The 7,391-nt window shown below is 45.5% G+C and overlaps 1 long non-coding RNA gene across 1 annotated transcript in view; it reads left to right on the forward strand.

The window, feature by feature from the left end:
* LOC121363999 overlaps positions 1-2,985 on the forward strand; it is a 29,198-nt gene extending 26,213 nt beyond the window's left edge. The window contains exon 3 of the long non-coding RNA XR_005956810.1: positions 2,853-2,985. This is a non-coding gene — a long non-coding RNA (uncharacterized LOC121363999). The remainder of the gene's footprint in view (positions 1-2,852) is intronic.
* The last annotated feature ends 4,406 nt before the right edge of the window (positions 2,986-7,391 follow it).

Genomic DNA, 7,391 nt, shown 5'->3' on the forward strand with positions numbered 1-7,391 from the left:
AGCAGCGCACCCCTGCTCATCCCCACCATCCTCACTGATGAGTGTAGCTTGAGGCACAGCTGCATCTGACTTGTCCCCAAGACAGACACGGATAGTGGTGGGACCAAGGCTGCACATCTGGCAGTGGGGACACTGCAGGGCAGCTCTGGGGCTGAGCCTGCAGCATGACAGGAGCACCCAGAGCACAGTGATGAAGGTTTTGCTATCACCTAAGAGTGGACCAGATCTACTTGGACATCACCTAGACGAGAGCCTGATCCAAGCTAATTAATAAGCAACACAGCCTACTGAGAGTAAGAGAGCAAATCCCTGACTTGCTTAGGAAACTCTCACACTGGGAAGGAGAAATGCACACCTCTGTCTCCCCCTGGGAGGAAAGTAGGACCAATCCTCAGCTTGGTAGTTTGAGTGCTAACAAACCTTGCCTTTGTGATAATTACTTCCAGGAATCCTTGTTTGGCCAATCCACAGGTTCTTATTGTGTGTTTGGTTTCCTCTTTTGTCTCCAGCTTGTAAAGCTGAGCTCACAGTATTATGGGAAGCTTGGCTTCCTCCCTCCCAGAAGGAGGTGAAAGCAGGGTCTGAGAGAGTCATATTGGAAGATGAAGAGGAAGGAAAGCAAAAAATATCCTGCCTGCTTTCCTCTACCTCCTGTAATGAGGTTTTCTTCATTTTGTGTAGTCTGTGCAGCTCTTTGGCTTTTTCCTTTCCCGGCTGATTTAAAAGTGTTCCTGCTGCCTTTTGTGCTAAGTTTTGCTAATGAATGCTTCCTTTTCTAAAGCCAGTCCCTTCTTTCCCAAGTACTCCTGTAGGAATACAATGAGAAAATTAAGGAAACCCCTCAAAAGTACTAGGTATGCTTTAAAAATCACAGTACTTTAACCCTATCTTGGGCTAGGTTCTCCTTGTTTATCATCACAACTTCTGACCTTTGGGAATTCATCTTATCTGGTTTTTCTCTGACGGTGAGAAGCTCCACATTGTGCTTATCTGTTTAAGCAAAAGCTGAGATTCCACAGCGATCACTTGATTCCAGTTGCTGTAGCTTTAAGCAAAACATTAATAATTGTGAAATTGAAGTAAGTCAGTGTTGGCTGTGAATGCTGGGAACGGAAACCCTGCAGTAACTAGGTCGATGGCTGTGGTATTGTCAGTAACTGCACTGCAGGAAGGACCTCGTCAGCTCAAGGAACTGTTGACTATTAGCAGTAATCATTATCCACAGTCTGTCTCCTTCTGTGCCATTGCTAACCCTCTTGGTGTATTTTTAACCCCTAATTTTTTTTTTTTCTTGACAAGCACCTCCCCTCCTTTCTTCTGTTGGCGTGGTGTTGTGGTTTAACTTCAGCCAGCAGCCCAGCCCCAGGCATCTTGCTCACTCCCCCACCAGTGGGACCAGGGAGAGAACTGGGAGGACAAAAGATGGAAAACTCATGGGTTGAGATAAAGACAGTTTAATAGGCAAAGCAAAAGCCACACACATAACCAAAGCAAAGCAAGGACTCTATTCACTGCTTCCCATGAGCACCTCCAGGAGAGCATGGCCCATCACACATGACGGTTACTTGGGAAGACAAACACCATCACTCCAAACATCCCCCTTCCTCCTTCTTCCCCAACATTATATACTGAGCCTGATGTCACACAGCCTGGAATATCCCTTTGGATATTCCCCACACAGCTGAGGCCCCCTGTCCTGGCTGTGTCTCCTCTCAGCTTCCCATGCACTTCCAGCCTTCCTACTGGTGGGGCGGTACAAAAAGCAGAAAAGGCCTTGGCTCTGTGTAAGTCCTGCTCAGCAATAACAAAAACACCTCTATGTTATCAACCCTGTGTCCACTACAAATCCAAACCAAAGCCCCATACTAGCCACTGTGAAGAACCCTACTCCAAACAAAACAAACACATTCCACCTGTACTCCTTATCATTCACATCATGCTCAGGTCCCACACTACTCAGTACAATCTCATTAGCCACCACCCCACCTCCTGCCCTTGGATATAATACACAGATGTCATTCCCTTAGTCTATGGACTTCCCTTGCAAAATGCCCTCAAAATGTCCACAAAATGTCCCTTGAGTTAATTTAGTTCATGACTTTGGGCTCCATCTGTTCTGGTGGTTACGTGGGACAGGAAAGGTTCTGTGTAAGGTACAGGTCCTGGGCACCGAGGCTAGCTTAGGTCAGGTCAGTTCTGCCCTGCAGCTGCTTCTTGGGAGGCTTTTCCTCCATTTATTTGGGTGGTTCCTGTTATACTAAATCCTGTAACATACAGCTCAAATCATGGCTTACAACACAGGTGTATCCATTACAATCTCCACCCCAGATCCTTTTTGGCCATGGGCTCCTCGCAGGTCACAGTCCCTTCCACCCCAGTTCCCACTGGAGTTCCAGCCTGCCCAGTGCAGCAGCACAGAAACAGCAGTGATGCCCTGGTCACCTGCCAGCCCAGGCCCATCACCATGGCTGCCACCAAAGTGTTCCCAGGCACAACACAGTGAGGTGATCAGCAGCACAGCAGCAGCAACCACCAGTGAACACCAGAATGTAATTTACAGGCAGGTAAGCAAGTCCTGTGGCAGGCACAGCAGCCTGCTCATTACTAGCTGAACTGCAATAACAGCTATAAATTTAGTCTTGTACATCCCAATGAAAATCTGTGCCCTTTTTAACCCACACTGGGCTGCCTTGTATTCAGAGAACCCCTTGCTCAGGGATTAATCTGCAAACGTAGTAACGTTTGGGATTAAATTTAGTAATGCTCAGGGATTAATCTGCAAATGTAGTAACTAGTTTCATTCTTTGGACTAGCACGAGGATAGTGCTGAGATGAGTGTTTTGTCTTTGCAGGTATAAGGGAACAACAAACCCAGCAACCAGGCAGCTGCTCTCTGAGGTGCTCTCTGGCCCAAGTCTGCAGTAGCAATATGTTATTTAATCCTGGGGCAAATCCAGCTTGTTACTTCATGGTAGAAGCTTCCAGATACATTCTTCTATTTGGCCTTTAGAGACTTCTTCTGTCTGCACTCTCATACTGTTTTCAGTAAAGAATTACCTGCTAGCTAAATGAACTGGTAAGAGCTGAAGGCTTGTCTGCTCATGACTTGTTTGTCTATTGTCTTTACCTTAGGAATACTGAACTGACCTGTGTATACTCTGTATCAGCTTGAGAGAACTGGCTAACTGGCTGGAATTACTGTGTCAATAATGTGTATCTGTCACTTGTGTCATAGCAAGTTTACAGAGCTCTGTAACATCACAGGCTGCTGCTGGTACCAATGAATCTCTGCACAGTACATTTGAGTTGAGTTCAGAGGCTGCTTTCCATCCTGCCATGGCTTCCTCACCTCTGCGTCATCTGTTCCCCCTTGACCATGCTCCGTGTTTAAATGTTGATCTGTAGCCAACACCAGTCCATTTTCAATTGTCTGTCCCTGAGTCCAGGATCTCATCACTGTGGCATTTCAGCACTGTAAAGTTTGACCTCAACAGATGAATCTGCCTAGACTAGCCAGGAGTCCTGGTTCCCATCTTGTACAGTGAAAGATTCAGCCGGTCCCAGGAAAGTCATGGACTTGGGGCCATGACTAAGAGGAGGGGCAGAAGAAATCACACCCACCAGCAATGGATCAAGAGCAAGAGGCTGAGGCATTCTTTAAACAAAGGCAGAAACACAGGAACCTATTTCTGACAGTTCTTGTTGCTTGTTTTGCTTCCCACATCCTTGTACTTTAGCTAACAGAGACCTTAGGGACCAGATGAGTCTGAGAGGAACCAGCCATGAAACATGAGAGTGTGTGGCTGCCTCAAGGAAGAGGCCAGATAAAGACTGGCAGAAGGTTTTCTGGAGTGAGAAAGAAGATGCTCAGACATCCTGGTATCACAACAAGATCTGGAAACTTCCTGCTCTAAGTGCTGAGCACGTTGCTGAACTTGCAGACAGCAATGATTTCATATTTCTGACCTGGAGCTCATACAAAGTGGTTCTTGTTGTTTGTCTTCTTCCTCTTATTCCAGACCATGTCCGTTTTGCTCCCACAAGTCATACTCCAAGTCTGTGTGTTCTGTGACCAAGTGGCTTCTGTTCCAGGCTGTTGCACTTCTTACAATCCAGACAGCTTTCAAAGCTGAAGCCACCCAACAACACATTGACAGCTACATCTCCAGGCCTCACCATGCTTCCTGAGGGCTGTGGAAGGCAGTGTTCCTTCATCTGAGAGAGCCTTTTTAAAGGTGCTGGCCTCCACAACAGCAGAAGAAAGGTCTTGGCAAGGTTTGGACTTCTTCAAGTAGAAAAACACTGCAATTGCTTCCACTGTGCATCCCAACAAGCACTGCAGAAAACACCTCAGAGCACAGAGGGCCCTGCAGGGTAGGAGAGACAGCTCCTTGGTGTGGGAGCAGGGGTGGGGACTGCAGCTGGACACGTATCAGGGCTCATCTTACCATCAGCTGTTTTCTAGCACAGTGCAAAGCAAGATAGCTGAGGCCTGAGATAATCTTGTCAACCCTGGAAAGTTGCTGGATTTTTGTCTGTGTTTTCAGTACATTGGGATAATGTTCACTAGCTCAAAATAGCACATTCTTAATTTAGCTATGGGGAAACAAATGGGATTTCAGTTTTTGAAAATACATACAGAACTTTTGGCTCAGATTTTCTGTAAACTGCAAACTGGAATCTTTGTTTCATTGCAGTTTACTTTTTCTGCTGAACTAGCACCACCTTCCATTTCAAAAACTACTGCTTGTGACTTCTCACACCTCTCCCTCTGGGCAGCTGCACTTGTTCAAAGTCAGCAAACAATGGTGATTTTGTGAAGCTGGCCTGTCTCATACCCTCACTCTTGAAAATTACCTCTTATTTAGAGAGGATTGCAGTGTTATCCTGCTGTGTTGCACTTATTATCTGTCCATCTTTTGCTCTCAGAGTGCATTTGCATGTATTTTTAGTCACTGGGATGTTTCTAGAAAAACTGCTGCTTCCATGTATTGTTTTCTTCGGGATAGTCAGGCACTGTGTTAACAATCCAGATGGGTGACTCCAAACCACGCTTTCACCTTGTATAACAGAGAGGTCCCAGCTGACCAAGCTGTAAATGCCAAACTATTTGGGTTCAGTATTTGAAGTCTGGTTGTTACATTGCTCCCACGTGTGCTGCAGGCTATGGAGGTCACCCCGATGTGTGGATGGGCCAGTTGAGCTCGAGAATCTTTGATCCCCTGCTCATTAGCTTTTGAGGGAGTGGTGGAGGAAGGCTGCTATTTAAATAAGTGTTTGCTCTATTTGAAGCAGCTGAATTGCAGTCTGGGGGTGCAGTATGGTCACTCCCAAAGCGGCAGGCAGAGCAAGCTGAGACATCGCTCAGCACTGTATTTTAAGATTTTATAGCCCAAGATGAGATGCATCCAAATGAAACTGGAAGGGCTGAGGCCAGGAATGCAGCTGTAGGTAAGAACCAAAAGAAATGCAATAGGTGCCAGGCATGGCAGTTGAGGAGAGCTGTAACACGCCTTCCCCACTCAGAACAGTCCTTTCCTTCTCCCTGGAAGAAGGATATCCTGTCATCAACACCTTACACTACTGCAGGTTTTTCAAGACAACAGACAAGTGTTCCTCCTTTTCTGTCCTCAAGATAATCAGTGTTTGAAACAAAATAGCAGCAGTTACTTTCATTTCTTGTCGTTTGTGAAGATGGAAAGAAGGTCCTAATGTTAGTTTCTCATAGGAAAGAAGAGCCTCACTTTCTTTTAACCTAGAGCTGAATTATTCTCTAAAAGATTTTGCCAGCATTACTCACAAAAAGATTTTGTCATCAGCATCAGACTCCCTCTTGTTACAGTTTATGTACAAAGATGCTCAGGTCACTTGTCTACTGCTGTCTGCTCTGCCACCCATTAGAATTTATTAGCATCTTTGCTGTATTATTAGCTAGTGGCTGTTTATGCACAAATAATTCCTCCTCTAAGTAAATTATACCTTTGATCTCCATAATGGGACAGCAGAAACCAGGCCCATGCTAGAAGAAATAGAGGCTTGTTGTCCTCAGTGATACTTTGATGATGTATTCTTTGTGCACCTCGATGTGCTGATGCTGCCAGGTTCTGGCATCCTGCACGCAAGGTAAGGAACAGAGCCTTGGCAAGAGTGACAACACTACAGCTCAGACACTTGTTCCACAGCTCAACAAAACCTGACCAACAAAGCAGCTCTTGAAATGCAGGAGAGCTGTTCTGCTTGGCAGGAGCTGGGAAATGGAGGAAGCTGCCATTGTAGTGAATTATGTGGAGGTCCAGGTTTTAGTGCCTGTTTGGTGTTAATGAGACACTGGTTGGACCAAAGTTTGAGTTCTTGAGTTTATTCACAGCACTTGCTGAGTGGCCCTGCGAAAAGCTCACAGTGTGACCCCAAACCATGGGAAATGAACCTAGTCTCTGACTGATGTCTAAGGCAACGCTGACTTCTATTTCTCATGAGGCCTGTTGATCTCAGCCAGTTCTGTGCATACCTAACTGATGAGTTCACACTCCGAGTGATGCTCCAGAGCTGTGACCGAATTCTGCTTCGGTTTTTTGACTGTGTGAAATTTAGAAGTGCTGGCCCCAAAATCAGTGAGGTCCTTCCTCACCTTCCTTGTGGTGGGATTCTGCTCGTTTGCAACACAGGTCTCCTTCTTGGGTTGTAAAACCTCTCAGCCTCTTACTTGGGCAGACCTCATGCCAATGTCTGTGTGCTCTGTATCCTCATCACCAGGCTGCTGTGTTTGCTTCCCTGCAGGACTGAGTCTATCAGACCAGAAACCCACATGGACCCAAAGCAAAAGAATGAAGTCCAGTCTAAACTTTCTGAAGACAAATGATTTTTTTTTTTTTTCTGGAGATGGTAACAGGAGCAGGACTCTTTACAAGAGGGAGTGACACTCTGTGTGGTGCACTCAGCAGATCACAGTCAGTCATTTATTTTGACCATCATAAGATACAGTTTCCACTGCTGGCTGCCATGGAGTCATTTACTAGCTTGTCTAATTATCAGAAAAATAAGGATGGCATTGGCAAATATTGCTACTCTTGGAACATAAGCTTATCCCTGGAAGTTTATCCCTGGGATAAACTTATCCCAGAGTTTCTGTAATTAATTATTGTGTTTCCTATTCTTATACAATAAAGGGGGAAATCAGTTGGTTGACTGACAAGTGACTGATGAAAGCTGAGCCTTGCTTGGTCTGGGGGAAAGAAGCAAACTGGAAAGAAGCAGAAATCTACATCTTTTCAATAAACAAATACATAACTTTTGGTCAAAGTGCAATTTGATTTAATACATCTACACACAAGTGCTCTTCTGTACAAAACCACTACCTACATCCATCTGATTTTCCAGTTGACCCTTTTCAT

The sequence above is a fragment of the Pyrgilauda ruficollis genome, unplaced genomic scaffold (assembly GCF_017590135.1).
Source record: "Pyrgilauda ruficollis isolate IOZ18807 unplaced genomic scaffold, ASM1759013v1 scaffold79, whole genome shotgun sequence".
Classification (NCBI taxonomy): domain Eukaryota; kingdom Metazoa; phylum Chordata; class Aves; order Passeriformes; family Passeridae; genus Pyrgilauda; species Pyrgilauda ruficollis.